At 40.7% G+C, this 14116-nt stretch overlaps 1 protein-coding gene and 1 pseudogene across 4 annotated transcripts in view; both read right to left on the bottom strand.

The window, feature by feature from the left end:
* The window catches only part of AFG1L (AFG1 like ATPase), a 223346-nt gene that overhangs the window by 200020 nt on the left and 9210 nt on the right, over positions 1-14116 (bottom strand). The gene's annotated exons all lie outside the window — the stretch shown is intronic.
* LOC110260468 lies at positions 1928-2950 on the bottom strand (annotated as a pseudogene).

Below are 14116 nucleotides of genomic sequence, written 5' to 3'. Positions count from 1 at the left end.
AGAGTCCAGAAACAGATCACATAAATATGGCCAACTGGTGTTTGACAAAGGAGCAAAGGAAATACAATGGAGCAAAGACAGTCTTTTTAACAAATGGTGCTGGAAAAACTGGACATATACATGCAAAAAAAAAAAAAGAGTCTGAACACAGACCTTATATCCTTCACAAAAATGAATTCAAAATGGGTCACAGATCCAAGTGTAAAACACAAAACTATAAAACTCCTAGAAGATAACACAGGAGAAACACAAAAGATACAGGAGAAACCTAGATGACCTTAGGTATGGTGATGACTTTAGATACACTAAAGGCACAATCCACGAAAGAAATCATTGATAAGACAGACTTCATTAAAATTTAAAAATTGTTTTGCAAAAGACAATGTCATGATCTAATTAGAAGAAAAGCCACAGACTAGGATAAAATACAGGACAGTTATCCAAAATATACAAGGAACTCTTAAAATTCACAAAAGGAGTTCCTGTCGTGGCTCAGTGGTTAACAAATCTGACTAGGAACCATGAGGTTTCAGGTTCGATCCCTGGCCTTGCTCAGTGGGTTAAGGATCCGGTGTTGCCATGAGCTGTGGTGTAGGTTGCAGATGCTGCTCAGATGGCTCAGATCCCGCCTTGCTGTGGCTGTGGTGTAGGCCAGCAGCTACCGCTCTGATTCGACCCCTAGCCTGGGAACCTCCATATGCCACGGAAGCGGCCCTAGAAATGGCAAAAAGACAAAAAAAAAAAAATTCACAAGAAAACAATCTGATTAAAAACGAGCCAAAGAGTTTAACAAACCGGTCACCAAAGAAGATATACAGATGACAAAGAACAATAGGAAAAGATCTCCACATCAAAAGACCTATTCATCAGGAAAATGCAAATTACAAAAATAATGTAATGCCACTACACACTTATTAAATGGCCAAAATCCAGAACACTGACAAATGCTGGCCAGGAATGTGGAGCAATAGAACCTCTTATTCCTGCTGAGAATGCAAAATGGTATAGCCACTTTGGAAGATAGTTTAGCCGTTTCTTACAGAACTGAACATGCACTTACCACAGGATCCAACAATTATGCTCCTTGATATGTACCCAAAGGAGCTGAAAACTTATGTTCACACAAAACCCTGCACACAGCAATATTTATAGCAGCTTTATTCATAATTGCCAAAACTTGGAAGCAACCAAGATGTCCTTCAGTGGATGAATGGGTAACAGGTATATCCAAAGAACACTAAAAAGAAATGAGTCTATCAAGCCATGAAAACACAGGGAAAAAACTTAAACACACATAACTAAGTGAAAGAGCCAATTTGAAAAAACTACATACTATAAGGTCCTATATTCTAAATATATGACATTCTAGAAAAGGCAAAACTATGGGGACAGTAAAAAGATCAGTAGTAGACAAAGGGAGGAGGTGGATAGGAAGAAGGGATGAACAGGCAGAGCACAGAGAATTTTTAGGGTAGTGAAAATATTCTGTATGATACTATAATGATGGACACATCATTATACACTTGTTCACACTTGTAGAATGCACTATACCAAGAGTGAACCCAACTGTGAACTTTGGACTTGGAATGATGATGTCATGTCAGCGCAGGTTCATCAGCTGTCACAAATGGTACCACTCTGCTATAGGCTATTGATAATTGGGGAGTATTGATTATAGGGGACCAGTAGGGTGGGGGGTAATATGGGAAATCTCTGTATCTTCCTCCTAGTTTTGCTGTGAACCTAAAGCTGCTCTAAATAATAATAAAGTCTTTTTAAAAAGAGAGGAGTTCCCATCATGGCTCAGCAGAAATGAATCTGACTGGTATCCATGAGGATGCAGGTGAGATCCCTAGCCTAGCTCAGGTGAGCTAAGGATCCAGTGTTGCCATGAGCTGTGGTGTAGGCTGCAGATGCGGCTCAGATCTGGCATTGCTATGGCTCTGGTGTAGGCTGGCGGCTACAGCTCCAATTTGACCCCTAGCTTGGGAACGTCCACATGCAGCAGATGCAGGGGGAAAAAAAAAAGAGAAAGAGAAAGAGAATCAGCCAGTCAAGATACTCAAGGCTGAGAGACTGGCCAGCTTAGGCCTGGATAGCAGCTGTATAAATTGAAACACAAAAGACTTCTCAAAAGCTGCACTAAATTAAATCTGTTACTACATCAGTGTACACAAATTATGTGATGCACTGCCATATTATTTTGATTTGTATTAATTTGTCGTATTGTACTCCAAATGGACAGTGGGAAAATGCCATTCTGAAGATCCACACACTAATCTACAAACATAAATGGAAGATTTTAGAGACACAAAAAGTCTGCGCTGTTCCAATACCTCAATTTTGTACCTTATTTCACTACTTTCTCCTAAACTAAGTTTTAGGAAGATCCCACTATACTCCATTGCCCACTTGCTATAAAACTTAGTCAATATCATGATGCCCTAGCATCTGACTAATATAACTTTCCAGACAGTATTATAACAAGTACCTCTATTTTTTTTCCCCCAGGAAAAGAGTTTCCCCAGGCTTTGAGCAATTTGTGATTACTTCAGCCCTTCCATCCTTTTTTTGAAGTGAGCATAACCTCAAGATTTTATTACGTTCATAATAAAACAAAAGACTGAGCTTAGAACTGGATCACTTAGTCCTTTCTCTTCTTTATCGTTTACCACTTTAGAATGCTTGCATGTCCTAACAGTCAGCATTCCCTAAATCTGTAGCACTTTCTAGGCTCCATGCATTCATGCCTCAGCACAATCTCCTTTGTAGTTTTAGCCTTTTTTCAGAAAACCGGCCTAGTCTGCCCACCACAGCCTCTCTGCTTCTTGTCATGAGGCCGCTTTCCCTGGGCATACAGAGGATCTTTGCCCTTCTTATCCTCTACCACTTTGTGGGTTTAATGCTTGGCACACTTCTTATACGAAATCTGGTGAGTTTTAAGAACACACACCACATTTGTTTGTGGGGGGTATTATCAGCAGGGAAAGAATTGATTTCCCCCAATATTGAAGTTTTCATCTTGAGACAGAGGTTTAGAGCAAAAAAAATTCTTCTGAAGTTCTGCAGTCTTGCAGTCTACACTAGTATGTTCCACTTAAATAATCTCATTATCACACTGATAAATAATACAATAAACCACAATTATACTCTTCTCAGTGGTACTTGGTAAACTATAACACAGAAAAAAGAGGCAATTCAACAGCACAATTATAAAAGAAATTAGAAAAAGGCAAATTGTCACTAATAGCCCTAATAAAAATTCACATGGGTTTTGTTGTTTGGTTTTTCTTCTTTTTTCTTTTAGTGCCACACCGCTGCATATGGAAGCTCCCAAGGCTAGGGGTCAAACTGGAGATGAAAACTGCTGGCCTATGCCAGAGCCACAGCCACAGCCACAGCCACAGCAGATCTGAGCTGGGTCTGCAACGTACACCACAGCTCACATTGAGCAAAGCCAGGGATCAAACCCACGTCCTCATGGATACTAGTTGGGTCTGTTACCACTGTGCCATGACAGGAAATCCCACATGGGTTTTTTTTAAACAAGGTGTTGACTTAGGATCCATGACAGGCTGGTGGACACTAGGGGTGGTCTGAAAGCCCTCTGAAATTAAAAGTGTGTGTGTGTGTGTGTGTGTGTGTGTGTGTGTGTGTGTGTGTGTGTGCGCGCGCGCACGCACGCACGCATTTTTTCTGAGGTAATCTCTAAATATACTATAGACTCCAGATTTTCAAACAAGTTTGTGCACAAAAACTGGTTAAGGGAGTTCCCGTCGTGGCGCAGTGGTTAACGAATCCGACTAGGAACCATGAGGTTGCGGGTTCGGTCCCTGCCCTTGCTCGGTGGGTTAACGATCCGGCGTTGCCGTGGGCTGTGGTGTAGGTTGCAGACGCGGCTCGGATCCCATGTTGCTGTGGCTCTGGCGTAGGCCGGTGGCTACAGCTCCGATTCGGCCCCTAGCCTGGGAACCTCCATATGCCGCGGGAGCGGCCCAAGAAATAGCAACAACAACAACAAAAGACAAAAGACAAAAAGACAAAAAAAAAAAAAAAAAAAAAAAAAACTGGTTAAGAACCACTGTTTTAAAGAGAATTGCCAAAACCTAGAGTTTTAGAAGGAATTCCTATTAATAGCAGCTCACATGTACTGAACACCTGTGTGCCAAGAACTAAGTAACTTACTTATTTGTATTACTCCTCACAATAATGCTAGTATACAAATAACTAAAAAAAAAAAATCCATGGATAAACCTGTTCATTGATTCATTCACTCAGGTTTCTTGAGAACCAACTATAGCTCAGGCACTACTCTTGACACTGGTAAAAACAAACAAACAAACAAAAAACATTGAAAACAAATTCCTTTCCTTGTGGGGCCTTCCCTCCACAGGGGAAGATAGACAAAAAATTAAAGAAGCAAGAGAGGATCAGGTAATGATCAGTACACTAGTGAAAATAAAAGTGATATCCTAAGACCTGTGATCAACAGGATGGGCATCCCCAGGGACCTCAACAGATAGAATCTCAGGTTCCACCCAAGGGATCTAAATCAAAACTTGCATTTTGAGGGTGTTCCCACTGTGGCTCAGCAGGTTAAGAACCTGACACTGTCTCTGTGAGGATGTGGGTTTGATCCCTGGCCTCGCTCAGTGGGTTAAGGATCCAGTGTTGCCACCAGTTGTGGCATAGGTCACAGATGTGGCTCGGATCTGGTGTTCTATGGCTGCGGTGTAGGTCACAGACTCAGCTTGGATCTGGCATTGCTGTGGCCGTGGTGCAGGTTGGCAACTGCAGCTCTGATTCTACCCGTGGCTTGGGAACTTTCATACACCTCAGGTGCAGCCATAAAAAGAGGAAAAAAAACTTGCATTTTTAACAAAATACACAGGTGTATCATATGCACAAAAAGACTGAGAAGCACTATGCTACAGGACTGAGGACTCCTATAGATTACAAGGAAATGCCTTCCTGTGGAAGTGACATAAGTTGACACCTGAATGCCTAAAAGAGTCAGACCTGAGGAATATCTGAGAAAACTTCCCAGGCAGAGAGAAAAGTCCCGGCAAAAGCCCTAAAGTGAAAATGGGAATAAGCTTCACATTTTCAAAGAAGAAAAATAAAGTTTATGTGGTTGATTTAAATGAACAATGTGGAGAGTTTTACAAGATGAAGTTGCAAAGGAAAGGAAAGACCAGACCATTCAGGGTCTTCTAAGCCATGGTAAATAATGTAGATTTGATGAGTAGGATTAAGAACAAGCAGAAGGTTTTGATCAGGGGTGTGACGCAATTTTTTTTTTTTTTTTTTGGTCTTTTTTTGTCATTTCTTGGGCCTCTCTGCGGCATGTGGAGTTTCCCAGGCTAGGGGTCGAATTGGAGCTGTAGCCGCCGGCCTAAGCCAGGGCCAGAGCAACAAGGGATTGGAGCCGAGTCTGCACCCTACACCACAGCTCATGGCAACGCTGGATCCTTAAACCACTGAGCAAGGCCAGGGATCAAACCTGCAACCTCATGGTTCCTAGTCGGATTTGTTAACCAATAAGCCACGATGGGAACTCCGAGGGGTGTGACACAATTTTTAAAAAGATCACTCTGTAGAAAATAATAGAAGAGCAAAAGGAAGCAGAAATAGGTAAATTGTATGATACACAACAAATCTACTATTATTTATAGATATTACATATTTTTTTTTTTAGTGGAAGCAGAGAGACCAGTTAAGAAACTCTAACAACACTCCAAAAATGTTTTTGCTTTGGATCAGAGAGTTGGCACTGCAAGTTAAGTAAACTGACCAAGAAAATATAGCTAATAACAACAGTAGCAACAATTGCTAACCTTGACTAAGTACTCCCAAAGTGCCAGGTATTTTTCTAAGTACTTTACATACCTTAACTCATTTAATCTTCACAACCACCCTCTGATGTAGGTACTAACATTACTTTCAAGGTGAAAAAACTAAGATAGAAAGGGCCTAAGTAAGTAACTGTCCATGTTCCCATAGCTAGGTAGTGGCAGAGCCAGCATTTGTACCCAAAGTCCAGCAGGGAGGCAGGATGTTACAGTGAAAGAAGTATGGGCTCTGGAGTCATTACTCTCTGGATTAATCTCCTGACTCAACCATTTCTGACTCTGGACCATGGCAGATGGGTACATGATCACCATCCTAGCTAATGAGGCCTAAGAGAAAGTCAGTTTCCACCAAAGTTTCCCCTGATCCTCTTCAAAAAGAGACCAAGACAGAAACTCATTCCTTCCTGCCTTTGTGCCTTTACCGTTGAAATCAAGATATCTGGACTGCGACAAGCATCTTAAGAACATGAGAGAAAATGCTGTTGACACATGGAAGACAACAATAATCTTGACATATGTTGTGATGGTTAATTTTGACTGGTCTGTGGAGTGACTATACATTTGGTCAAACAGTATTCTGCATGTGTCTGTGGGGGTATTTCTGGATGAGATTAACATCTGAAACTTACTTAGACTAAGTAAAACACATTGCTGCCCTTATGTGGGTGGGCCTCGTCCAATCAGTTGAGGGGCTAGAAAGAACAAAAGGTTGACCTTCCTGTGAGTAAGAGGGAACTCCTCCTGCCTGATTGCCTTTAGGCTGGAACCCTAGTTTTCTCCTGCCTTTGGACTCAAACTGAAACATAAGTTCTTCCTGGGTCTTAAGCATGCCAATCTTTGGCTTAGAACTATATTGTTGGCTCTCCTGGTCCTCGGACCTTTGGACTCACACTGGAACTACATCACCTCGGATCTTTGGCTTAGAACTACACTATCAGCTCTCCTGGTCCTCGGACCTTTGGACTGGAGCTACACCACCAACTCTCCTGGGTCTCTGGGTCTACAGCTTGCTGACTGCAGATCTTGGAACTCATCATCCTCCATAATTACATGTGCCTACACCTTATAATAAATATCTTTCTAAATATACATACATCCTATCAGCTCTGTTTCTTTCGAGAAACCTAAGACACATGTCACAAAGCTTAATTGTATTGATACTGTCTCCATAGAACTGGGGTGATAAGAGCAAATGAGATGTGTAGGCTCTGTATTTTTTGGTCTTTAAATTGGAATAGAATTTCAAATTCTACACAAAGGCAAATAGTTAAGAAAATCTGAGAGATATTCTTTAGAAACTGAAGTAAAATGGTGGACAAGACTGTTTCAACAGAAAGTAAGCATTTTCCTTTTAGAAATGCTATCCTAAAGGTTCGCTTCATCCTTAAAAAGTTTTGTCTTAATACTTGAAGTTAAAAATTTGTTGAGAACCCATCTCCAACTTCATACTCAAAATCGATAAAGATGTGGTTAAATATGCAGAAAATTTACATACAATTTGTCAGTAAAGTGGAATTCAGCTCAAAAACACTCTGAAAAAATTTCTCAGCTCAAAAATATCCTATGATTAAAGGAAAGAATTGAAAATACGTAAAATAAAACATGACCTTACAAATTTAAAGAGTTGCCAAGGTACAGAAAACTATCTTTTTGCATCATTCCTTTCTAGACAGTTGTATGTCCAGAAATATTCAATACAATTTGTGATGAATCTGACTACTTCAAGGCATTATGTGTGTTTACCTCAGTAGAATTAAGAACATTATACAAAATCAACTGATCACAAGGGGTATTTATGTAACCCAGAAAATCTATAAGCTTTATATTCACTTTAACAACTGAAGGTTTTCTTTGCAAAATTTGGATTCATTTGAAAATTTATGAGTGACAGAATTCTGAAAGGTTAAAAAAAAAAGAGAAGGAAAACACTAATAAATGACTATTACATACCCAGGACAAAGTATATTCTCCAAAAAAATCTAAGGTAGATATTGTTACTTCTTACAAATGAGGAAACTAAAATACCTTAAAAAGGTCAGAAAATCTAAGCGAATGGGCAAGACAGGATCTGAAGCAAAGTGACCCCAAACCACCAGGATCTGGTCCTCATTAAAACCACCATAACACCATCCATAAGTGAAGGCTGTGCTCCTCTTTATTGCAGCCAGGCAGCAGAAATTCAAAACACAAACCTCACTCAGGCCCTCTAATTTAAAGTACTCAGGCCTCTTGAAGCAACCAGCAATCCACACTGGGGTCTCCATCCTCCTCAGGCCCAGTTAGAGCTCTGCCCTACCTGAGGGGTCAACCTGCCTCTGCTGATAAACACACTCTTCTAAAACCTACCAACAGCAGCAGCTTTCTTTTTTCTTTTCTTTTCTGTGTGTGTGTGTGTGTGTGTGTGTGTGTGTGTGTCTTTTTAGGACTGCACCTGCGGCATATGGAAGTTCCCAGGCTAGGGGTCGAATCAGAGCTGCAGCTGCTGGCCTACACCACAGCCACAGCAATACAAGATCCTAGACAAGTCTGTGACCTACACCACAGCTCATGGCAACAGTGGATCCCCGACCCACTGAGCAAGGCCAGGGATTGAACCCATATCCTCATGGATACCAGTCAGATTCGTTACCACTGAGCCACAATGGGAACTTCAGCAGCAGCTTTCTTACTAAAAGCCTAAAGTTGAAGTGTTAGAGGAAAGAAATTCCATTCCATATAAATCTAAAAGGCCTTACATTTCCCATGACTTTTAAGACTTTTGGCTAACTATATTTATGGATACTTTCATGAGCTTTGAGAAAAAAATATTAATATATTTGGTATTAAATGAAGACATAATGACCTAGCCCTCAAATACAAAGACAACACAAAGTTAGAAGACAAATCAATGCGGGATCCCGGTCAGGATTAGAGATGATATAGATGTCCTAAAAAATGGGATACCAAGTACCATCAGGCACAATTAGATTCAAAAACCTAATTAGGAGTTCCCATCGTGGTGCAGTGGTTAACGAATCCGACTAGGAACCATGAGGTTGCAGGTTCGGTCCCTGCCCTTGCTCAGTGGGTTAAGGATCTGGCGTTGCCGTGAGCTGTGGTGTAGGTTGCAGACGCGGCTCAGATCCCGCGTTGCTGTGGCTCTGTAGCCGTTGCAGCGGCTACAGCTCTGATTCGAGCCCTAGCCTGGGAACCTCCATATGCCACAGGAGCGGCCCAAAGAAATAGCAAAAAGACCAAAAAAAAAAAAAAAAAAAAAAAAACCTAATTATATTTAAAAGAATTGATTGAAAACCTATTAAGTGGAAAGCCTATGCAACAACTAATTTAGCAAATAATCATAACGCATCTCTAGAGTGCAAATCTCTGTACTAAAAACTTCAAAGACAACCAGCTAGACAGACAACTGTAACTACCCTCAAAATACCGACAAGGGACTGGGGGAGATACAAATGGGCTTATTAAAGTGTGGGGAAGAGGATGAAGCTAGGAGATCATACAGCCAAAGTTGGTGACCTAGGTTAGGAAGGTTAAGGAAAGGTACTCAAGGAAATGATGTTTCAATTGAGAGCAAAAGGACAAACCAGAGCTAGCTAGAGAAAGATGGAAGTGAAGGAGATGCATTAGGCTGGGAGAGGGCTTGAAATATGAGAGGATGGCACACTAAAGAAAATAAAACAAGGTCAGTATGGCTGAGATATAAAGCGGAAAGCAGAGCGGGCATGAGTTGGGCTACTTGAGAAACATAAAGGAGCCAAGTGACAGACACAGGGCCGTACAATGATAAGCAATTTGAATTTAATCCCGAAGGTACCAGGAAGCCACTTAAGAGTTTTAAAGAACTCAGTGGCTTAATTATACCCCCTCTTAAGCAAAGAAGGATAATGAAAAATATTTTAACAGCTTTATCTTTCTGACATATTACCAAGGACCAGCTGGAAATACAATAGACAAAAAAGGATCTTACTTATAATTAAAAGTCAAGAATAGGAGTTCCCGTTGTGGCTCAGTGGTTAACGAATCTGACTAAGAACCATGAGGTTGCGGGTTGGATCCCTGGCCTTGCTCGGTGGGTTAAGGATCCGACATTGCCGTGAGCTGTGGTGTAGGTTACAGACGCAGCTCGGATCCCAAGTTGCTATGGCTCTGGCATAGGCCAATGGCTACAGCTCCGAGCTCCAATTCAACCCCTAGCCTGGGAACCTCCATAGGCCACAGAAGTGGCCCAAGAAATGGCAAAAAGACAAAAAAAAAAGTCAAGAATAAAGAAGAGAGTCACATTGACAATCAATTTGAAAGATCTATGTGAAGAAAACAAAATCTCTCCCAAAAGCATAAGTGAAAACTTGGAAAACTGGACACAGTGTTGTTGGAAAGAAAGACACAACATTATAACATTGTCAGTTCTTTACAAATTTACAGATTAAACACAATTCCACCAAAATCCTAATCTAAAATCCTTAGAAAATCATAAACAAGCAAACTAATGAGGGTGATCTTGCCAACCAGATGAGAAAATAAATATGAAACATTATAATAAAAAATCAATGAATAGAATTAGATATTCAAAAAGGAAGTCTTTATGGAACAATTAAATATATAGTAAAAGAGGGAGTACCACCATTCTTTTCTATTATCACCCAACTTATAATGATATATTTGTTATTTATTTTATGTCTGTCCCTCTCAACTAGATTGTAAGCTACAGAGAAGAAGGTACCATGCCTGTTTCATTCACTGTATACCTAGCAGCTACAATGTCTGGTATATGATAGACACACAATAATTATTTGTTGAATAAAGGAATTAAGCAATAAGAGCCAAGAGATATTCAACAAGTGCCATCAGGACAAGTGGATGATGATAGAAAAAATTACCTTAGATCATCCCCTCATACTACGTAAGAAAATAATTTATAGATAGCTTTAAAATACAAATATATAAAACATTTCAAACAAAATATATATATATATATACATGACTATTTATCTAGTCAAGAGCTCTACAAACTAGGGTTTGTAGGACAAATTGGCCATGCCCTTTAATTTATTGTCTCTGGGTGTTTTCACACTACAGTACCAGAGCTGAGTACAGCTGTCCCTCAGTATCTGCAGGGGGCTGATTCCAGGAGCCCTTGCATATACCAAAGTCTGCAAAGCCCCTCTTATAAAATGGCACAATGCAATGAACACAGTTGGCTCTCCATATCTATGGATGCCAGACTCACAAATATGGAGGGCCAACCATAGTTACCAACAGAGACCATAGGCAGGCAAGGACAAAAATACTATCTGACCCTTTACAGAAAAAATCGGCCAATCCCTGATCTACTCTCTTAACAGCTGTGGAACTTCTTTTTTTTTTTCTTTTTTTTTTCCTTTTTTGGCTTCCCCATAGCATATGGAGTTTCCAGGCCAGGGGTCAGATCTGAGCCACAGCCTCAACCTAAGCTGCAGCTACAGAAACACTGGATCCTTACCCACTGTGCCCACCCACTGTGCCCACCACTGATCCTGTTGCACCACAGGCAGAACTCCAACAGTTGTGGACTTTCTAAACTAAATCATGCCAGGACATCACAATCATTTGTGAAACTCAGACTTAATAAATAACAATTAAATCCCAGGAGGAATGGTTCAAAAACATAAATGAAAGAATTAAAACCACAAAATGTTTAGAAGAAAACATATTTGTAAATCTTGATGACCTTAGATTAGGCAATGATTTCTTAGATAAGAGACCAAAAGCAAAATCAACCAAAGAAAAAATAAATTGTACTTAATCAAAATTAAAGCTTTTGTGTATCAAAAATTTATATGGAACCATAAAAGACCCAGAATTGCCAAAGTAATCCTCAGCGGAAAAAAACAAAGCAGGAGTCATAACTCTCCCAGATTTCAGACAAAGTTACAAAGATACAGTAATCAAGACAGTGTGGTATGGGTACAAAAACAGACATTTGGATCAAAGGAACAGAATGGAGAGCTCAGAAATAAACCCAGACAACTACAGTCAATTAATCTTCAATAAAGGAGGCAAGAATATAAAATGGCAAAAAGACAGTCTCAGTGGTGCTGGGAAAATCAGACAGCTGCATGTAGATTAATAAAATTAGAACACACCCTCACACCATGCACAAAAATAAACTCAAAATGGCTTAAAGACTTAAACATAAGACAAGACACCATAAAACTCTGAGAAGAGAGCACTGGCAAAACATTCTCTGACCTCGACCATATAAATATTTTCTCAGGTCAGTCTCCCAAGGCAATAGAAATAAAAACAAAAATAAACAAATGGGACCTAATCAAACTTAGAAGTTTTGCACAACAAAGGAAACCATAAACAAAATGAAAAGACAACCTATGGAATAGAAGAAAATCTTTGCAAATGATGCAAATGACAAGGGCTTATCTCCAAAATAAACAAACAACTCACACAGTTCAAGAACAACAAAAAAAAAACAAACAACAACAACAAAAAATTTACCGTCTTAGGAGTTCCCATCATGGCTCAGTGGAAACAAATCTGACTAGCATCCATGAGGACTCAGGTTCAATTCCTGGCCTCACTCAACGGGTTAAGGATCCAGTGTTGCTGTGAGCTGTGGTGTAGGTTGAAGACGCAGGTGGGATCCTGAGTTGCTGGGGCTGTGGTATAGGGCAGCAGCTACACCTCGGATTCAACCCCTAGCCTGGGAACCTCCATATGCCTCGAATGAGGCCCTAAAAAGACAAAAAAAAAAAAAAAAAAAAAAAAAAGAGGTCCCATTGTGGCACAGCAGGAACGAATCCAACTAGGAACCAAGAGGTTGCAGGTTCAACCGCTGGCCTCGCTCAATTGGGTTAAGGATCCGGCAGCTGCAGCTCTGATTAGACCCCCTAGCCTGGGAGAAAAAAAAAAAAGAAAGATACAGAACCCAGCAATACTACCTCTGGCTGTTTATCCAAAGGAAACAAAATCACTGTCTCAAAATATCTGCACCCTCTGGTTCACTGCAGCATTATTTGAATAGCCAAGACTTGAAAACAACCTAAGCATCCATCAACAAATGCTACAAATCAATAGCAACATAAAACAGGATGTAAAAAGCTAGTGACTTGGAGGGTGTAAAATGTAAAATTGGAGCCTCTGGTTACTACAAATGTTCTATTTCCTTTTTTTAGAGCCACACCTGGCATATGGAGGTTCCCAAGTTAGATCAGGAGGTTCCCAGGCTAGGGAGCTACAGCTGCCAGCCCACGCCACAGCCACAGAAACGCCAGGATCTGAGCCACACCTGCAACCCACACCACAGCTCATGGCAATGCCAGATCCTCAACCCACTGAACAAGGCCAGGTATTGAACCCGCAACCTCATGGTTGGTTACTGGTTGGATTCATTTCCACTGTGCCATAACGGGAACTCTTTTTTTTTTTTTTTTTTTTTTTTTTTTTTTTGCCTTTTCTAGGGCCACTCCTGGGGCATATGGAGGAGGGATCGAACCTGCCACCTTGTGGTTCCTAGTCGGATTTATTAACCACTGCGCCACAATGGGAACTCCCTCTATTTCTTGATTTAGGCTATATTTACACAAATCTATCCTCTTCATGAAAATTCAGTAGGCTTTTCATTTGTGTACCTTTCGAAATCAATCTTGTACTTCAATAAGTATACTTAAAAATAAAAAAGTTAACAGTAATTATATTTTCCGTATTTTCTACTATGCAAATGTAGTATTTTTATAATTAAAAGTAATTTTTTTTTTTTTTGTCTTTTTTGCTATTTCTTGGGCCGCTCCTGCGGCATATGGAGGTTCCCAGGCTAGGGGGTCGAATCGGAGCTGTAGTCGCCGGCCTATGCCAGAGCCACAGCAACTCGGGATCCAAGCCACGTCTGCAACCTACACCACAGCTCATGGCAACGCCGGATGGTTAACCCACTGAGCAAGGGCAAGGACGGAACCCGCAACCTCATGGTTCCCAGTCGGATTCGTTAACCACTGCGCCATGACGGGAACTCCAAAAGTAATTTTTAATAGAAAAAAATAACTAATCAAATACAAACTGGTGAGACCCAACCTAAGAGCCCTAGGAATCTTTTTTTTTTTTTTTTTTTTTTTTTTTTTTTTTGTCTTTTTGCTATTTCTTTGGGCCACTCCCGCTGCATATGGAGGTTCCCAGGCTAGGGGTCGAATCGGAGCTGCAGTCCCCGGCCTATGCCACAGCCACAGCAACGCGGGATCCGAGCCGCGTCTGCAACCTACACCACAGCTCACGGCAACGCC

This window comes from Sus scrofa, chromosome 1, assembly GCF_000003025.6.
Source record: "Sus scrofa isolate TJ Tabasco breed Duroc chromosome 1, Sscrofa11.1, whole genome shotgun sequence".
NCBI classification, from domain to species: domain Eukaryota; kingdom Metazoa; phylum Chordata; class Mammalia; order Artiodactyla; family Suidae; genus Sus; species Sus scrofa.
Note: the sequence above shows the minus strand (reverse complement) of the source record. Positions and strands in the feature narration are given on the sequence as shown.